The sequence below is a fragment of the Bos grunniens genome, chromosome 7 (assembly GCF_055505025.1).
Source record: "Bos grunniens cultivar Pamir isolate PY7600 chromosome 7, Bosgru_T2T1.0, whole genome shotgun sequence".
Lineage (NCBI taxonomy): Eukaryota > Metazoa > Chordata > Mammalia > Artiodactyla > Bovidae > Bos > Bos grunniens.
Window position 1 is genome coordinate 62357087 of NC_141171.1, and position 6256 is coordinate 62363342.

Here is a 6256-nt window from a genome sequence, read left to right on the forward strand (position 1 = left end):
CAGCCCAAGGGACCGAGAGCAGGAGTGAAAGACAGGTCCCCTTAACTGCAGAGCCCAGGGCCTTATTCCCGGATCTACAGAAAAAAGTCTAATATATCACTCATTCTTTCTGAGCCGATCATTTCATTTCTGGGAATTAATCCTAAGAAATTTTAGTCCAAAGGAAATAGTTTGAAATACAGAGAAAGCTTTTTTAGGCCCAACAGTGTATTTCTTAACTGCAAAAAAGGAAACAAGCTAAGCATGCAGGGACTGTGAAATAGCATATGTCACACAGCCTCATTGGCTGGTGGAAACAAAGCCTGAAAGGAGACAAACAAAGGATTTCTGTGTTAGGAACAGAGAGCAGGCTAAGATGACTGCATCTCTTTGGCACTGACCCAAGCCCCCTCCTCCACGGAGTGGCCCTTCCAAAAGTGTTAAGAGACGGTGTGGTGCTGTGACACAGGTCAGAACAAGGGACTGAGATTCCAGACTTTCTCACATTCCTTCGCTGGACTGTGGTTTCTCTGATTTAAGATGAGAGAAGTTCAAGATCTGGTTGGTGACACTAGTTGTAAAGAACCCGCCTGCCAATGCAGGAGAGGTAAGAGATGCAGGTTCAATCCTTGGGTGGTGAAGACCCCCTGTAGGAAGGTGTGGCAACTCACTCCAGACACTGACAAGGAACACAGGCATGCACACCCCCTGGGGAAGCTTGAGACAGTCAGATACTGCCACCTACTGGCAGTTCCTAGTTCTGCCTGCCTCCCTCCAGAGAGGTGAGCCACTGTTGGGTGGTCCCAGAGTTGGGTCTCATTTTACTTTTTTAAAAACTGTTTGGCTATACTACATAACTTGTGGGGTCCTAGGTCCCCGACCAGGGATTTAACTTGGGTTCCCAGCGGTGGAACTGTGGAGTCCTAACTACTGGACCACCAGGAAATTTCTGGGTCTATTTTATTTTATTATTTTTTATTTATATTTTTAGGCCACACTGCACTGCCTGTGGGATATTAGTCCCCTGACCAGGGATCAAACCCACACCCCCTGCATTGAAAGCACAGAGTCTTAACCACTGGAACACCAGGGGGGTCCCCCCAGGTCACACTTTAAATTCATTTGAGAACGACACCCCAGACTGCTCACATGGCCACCAGGAAGAACCTTTTCCTCCACCACTCCTCTAAAAGCCTGTTTCAGTGCCTGGCATTTCTCCATAGGACTCGAGGGTCACTTCTGTCTAAGGAAAAGCACATAAGGGGTTTCACTTGGCACAAAGATTGTTTTCTGCTCTGGGGTCTTACGAGGACACTTAGTTTTGGGCAGGCAGCTCACTGAGAGGATAAAGAGATGGGGAAGCAGTGTACTAAAGGAAGACAGGCTTAGAAATCACAGACCCACTTTTCTCATTGTTTCATTCCTCATTATAAAAATAATGGGTGTGCATTATAGATAATCAAAAGATGAAAAAAAATTAAAGCCATGATTTTACAATCCAAAGATAGCCTACAGCATCACATCATTCTTTATCATAACACAATATTATTACTGTATTATAATAGCAATAATAGCAACATTTACGGAGAACTTTCGTGCCACTGGAGAAGGGAATGGCAAACCACTTCGTATTCTTGCCTTGGGAAGCCCATGAACAGTATGAAAAGACAAAAAGATAGGACACTGAAAGAGGAACTCCCCAGGTCGGTAGGTGCTCAATATGCTACTGGAGATCAGTGGAAAAATAGCTCCAGAAAGAAAGAAGAGACAGGGCCAAAGCAAAAACAATACCCAGTTGTGGGTGCAACTGGTGATGGAAGCAAGGTCCGATGCTGTAAAGAACAATATTGCATAGGAATCTGGTATGTTAGGTCCATGAATCAAGGCAAATTGGAAGTGGTCAAACAGGAGATGGCAAGAGTGAATATCTACATTTTAGGAATCAGCAAACTAAAATGGACTGAAATGGGTGAATTTAACTCAGATGACCATTATATCTACTACTGTGGGCAGGAATCCCTCAGAAGAAATGGAGTAGCCATCATAGTCAACAAAAGAGTCCGAAATGCAGTACTTGGATGCAATCTCAAAAACAACAGAATAATCTCTGTTCGTTTTCAAGGCAAACCATTCAATATCACAGTAATCCAAGTCTATGTCCCAACCAGTAACGCTGAAGAAGCTGAAGTTTAATGATTCTATGAAGACCTACAAGACCTTTTAGAACTAACACCCAAAAAAGATGTCCTTTTCATTGTAGGGGACTGGAATGCAAAAGTAGGAAATCAAGAAACACCTGGAGTAACAGGCAAATTTTGGCCTTGGAGTACAGAATGAAGCAGGGCAAAGACTAATAGAGTTTTGCCAAGAGAACTCACTAGTCATAGCAAACACCCTCTTCCAACAACACAAGAGAAGACTCTATACATGGACATCACCAGACTGTCAACACCGAAATCAGATTGAGTATATTCTTTGCAGCCAAAGATGGAGAAGCTCTATACAGTCAACAAAAACAAGACCGGAAGCTAACTGTGGCTCAGATCATGAACTCCTTATTGCCAAATTCAGACTTAAATTGAAGAAAGTAGGGAAAACCACTAGACCATTCAGGTATGACCTAAATCAAATCCCTTACAGATACACAGTGGAAGTGAGAAATAGATTTAAGGGACTAGATCTGATAGACAGAGTGCCTGAAGAACTATGGATGGAGGTTCGTGACATTGTACAGGAGACAGGGATCAAGACTATCCCCAAGAAAAAGAAATGCAAAAAAGCAAAATGGCTGTCTGAGGAGGCCTTCCAAATAGCTGTGAAAAGAAGAGAAGCGAAAAGCAAAGGAGAAAGGGAAAGATATACCCATTTGAATGCAGAGTTCCAAAGAATAGCAAGGAGAGATAAGAAAGCCTTCCACAGTGATCAGTGCAAAGAAATAAAGAAAAACAATAGAATGGGAAAGACTAGAGATCTCTTCAAGAAAATTAGAGATACTGAGGGAACGTTTCATGCAAAGATGGGCTGAATAAAGGACAGAAATGGTATGGACCTAACAGAAGCAGAAGATATTAAGAAGAGGTGGCAAGAATACACAGAAGAACTGTACAAAAAAGACCTTCATGACTCAGATAATCACGATGGTGTGATCACTCACCTAGAGCCAGACATCCTTGAATGTGAAGTCAAGCAGGCCTAGGAAGCATCACTATGAACAAAGCTAGGGGAGGGGATGGAATTCCAGTTGCACTATTTCAAATCCTAAAAGATGATGCTGTGAAAGTGCTGAACTCAATATGCCAGCAAATTTGGAAAACTCAGCAGTGGCCACAGGACTGGAAAAGGTCAGTTTTCATTCCAATCCCAATGAAACACAAGGCAAAGAATGCTCAAACTACCGCACAATTGCACTCATCTCAGTCCAGTTCAGTTCAGTTCAGTCGCTCAGTCATGTCCGACTCTTTGCAACACTATGAATTGCAGCATGCCAGGCCTCCCTGTCCATCACCAACTCCCAGAGTTCATTCAAACTCAAGTCAATCAAGTCGGTGATGCCATTCAGCCATCTCATCCTCTGTCGTCCCCTTCTCCTCCTGCCCTCAATCCCTCCCAGCATCAGAGTCTTTTCCAATGAGTCAACTCTTCGCATGAGGTGGCCAAAGTACTGGAGTTTCAGTAGCATCATTCTTTCCAAAGAACACCCAGGACTGATCTCCTTTAGAATGGACTGGTTGGATCTCCTTGCTGTCCAAGGGACTCTCAAGAGTCTTCTCCAACACGATAGTTCAAAAACATCAATTCTTTGGCACTCAGCTTTCCTCACAGTCCAACTCTCACATCCATACCTGACTACTGGAAAAACCATAGCCTTGAATAGATGGACCTTTGTTGGCAAAGTAATGTCTCTGCTTTTGAATATGCTATCTAGGTTGGTCATAACTTTCCTTCCAAGGAGTAAGTGTCTTTTAATTTCATGGCTGCAATCACCATCTGCAGTGATTTTGGAGCCCCCCCAAAATAAAGTCTGACACTGTTTCCACTGTTTCCCCATTTATTTCCCATGAAGTGATGGGACCAGATATCATGCGTTAGTAAAGTAATGCTCAAAATTCTCCAAGCCAGGCTTCAACAATACGTGAACCGTGAACTTCCAGATGTTCATGCTGGTTTTAGAAAAGGCAGAGGAACAAGAGATCAAATTGCCAACATCTGCTGGATCATTGAAAAAGCAAGGGAGTTCCAGAAAAACCTCTATTTCTGCTTTGTTGACTATGCCAAAGCCTTTGACTGTGTGGATCACAATAAACTGTGGAAAATTCTTTAAGAGATGGGAATACCAGGCCACCTGACCTGCCTCTTGAGAAACCTGTATGCAGGTCAGGAAGCAACAGTTAGAACTGGACATGGAACAACAGACTGGTTCCAAACAGGAAAAGGAGTACATCAAGGCTGTATATTGTCATGAGAAATGCTGGGCTGGATGAAGCACAAGCTGGAGTCAAGATTTCTGGGAGAAATATCAATAACCTCAGATATGCAGATGACACCACGCTTATGGCAGAAAGTGAAGAGGAACTAAAGAGCCTCTTGATGAAAGTGAAAGAGGAGAGTGAAAAAGTTGGCTTAAAGCTCAACATTCAGAAAACTCAGATCATGGCATCTGGTCCCATTACTTCATGGCAAATAGATGGGGAAACAGTGGCAGCCGTTTTGGGCTCCAAAATCACAGCAGATGGTGATTGCAGCCATGAAATTAAAAGACACTTACTCCTTGGAAGGAAAGTTGTGACCAACTTAGATAACATTATTAAAAAGCAGAGACATTACTTTGCCAACAAAGGTCCATCTAGTCAAGGCTATGGTTTTTCCAGTAGTCAGGTATGAATGTGAGAGTTGAACTATAAAGAAAGCTGAGTGCCGAAGAATTGATGCTTTTGAACTGTTGTGTTGGAGAAGACTCTTGAGAGTCCCTTGGACTGCAAGGAGATGCAACCAGTCCATCCTAAAGGAAATCAGTCCTGAATATTCATTGGAAGGACTGATGCTGAAGCTGAAACTCCAATACTTTGGCCACCTGAAGAACTGACTCACTAGAAAAGACCCTGATGCTGGGAAAGATCGAAGGCAGAAGGAGAAGGGATGACAGAGGATGAGACGGTTGGATGGTATCACCGACTCAATGGACATGAGTTTGAGTAAACTACAGGAGTTGGTGGTGGAGAGTGAGGCCTGGCATGCTGCAGTCCATGGGGTTGCAAAAAGTCGGACACGACTGAGTGAGTGAACTGAACTGAACTATGTGCCACACACAGACTTTTCTTTGCAAAAAAACTGTAACATATTGAAAATATTTTTTAATAAGTTGATTTTTATTTTTTTCACAAATAACTTGTTTTTAAAAGTCGTATTTATTTATTTATTTTTGACTGTGCCATGAAGCCTGTGGGCTCCTATTTCCCTGACCAGGGATTGAACCCGAACACTCTGCAAAGTCTTAATTGATGGACCACGAGGGAAGTCTTGCAAATATTACTTTATCCTCCATAAATCTTTATTTTAAACATTTTTTCATGCAATTGAATATTGTTATTCAAAACATTTAAGTAGCTGGATCAAATTCCTTTCCATGATAATAGTATAATTTACTTATCTAATTGCCTGATGTTGAATGTTTAGGTTGATTCTGTTTTTTTCAGCACACTTTTGAGATTATTTTCTAAAACTTGAATTCCAAATAAAAAGAGTAGTGAATATTTTTTGAGGCTTCTGATAAATATTACCAAATTACCCTCCATTTAGAGGAAATCAGTGTACACTGTCAAAGAGAAACCCCTGAACTGTAGAATCATTACCTGTATTTCATACATCAAGAAACACGTTGTCCTCCATTATCTCAGCACAGTTGAGGCAGACAGATCTGGTGCTATAGTCCCATCTAAAGGACATGGAACCTGAGACCCCAGGAAGCTCCGTGACTGAGTCACATAACACAGCTAGTTAGTGCCCAAGCTCAGACTCGAACTCAGGTTCTCTCACTGTGTCTCTTGAGTCTCATAAGCAAACTCACTTCTTTTACATTTGACACCACATCTAGGTCTTCAGTTTTCTTCCCATTTGCCATGAAGTGATGGGACCCGATGCCATGATGTTCATTTTTTGAATGTTGAGTTTTCAGCCAGCTTTTTTAAAGCCAGCTTTTCAACCAAGTGACTGAACAACAACAACAACAACAACATCTATGTCTTCAGAAGGCTTCTTCGACTGGAGAATGTACTGTGGA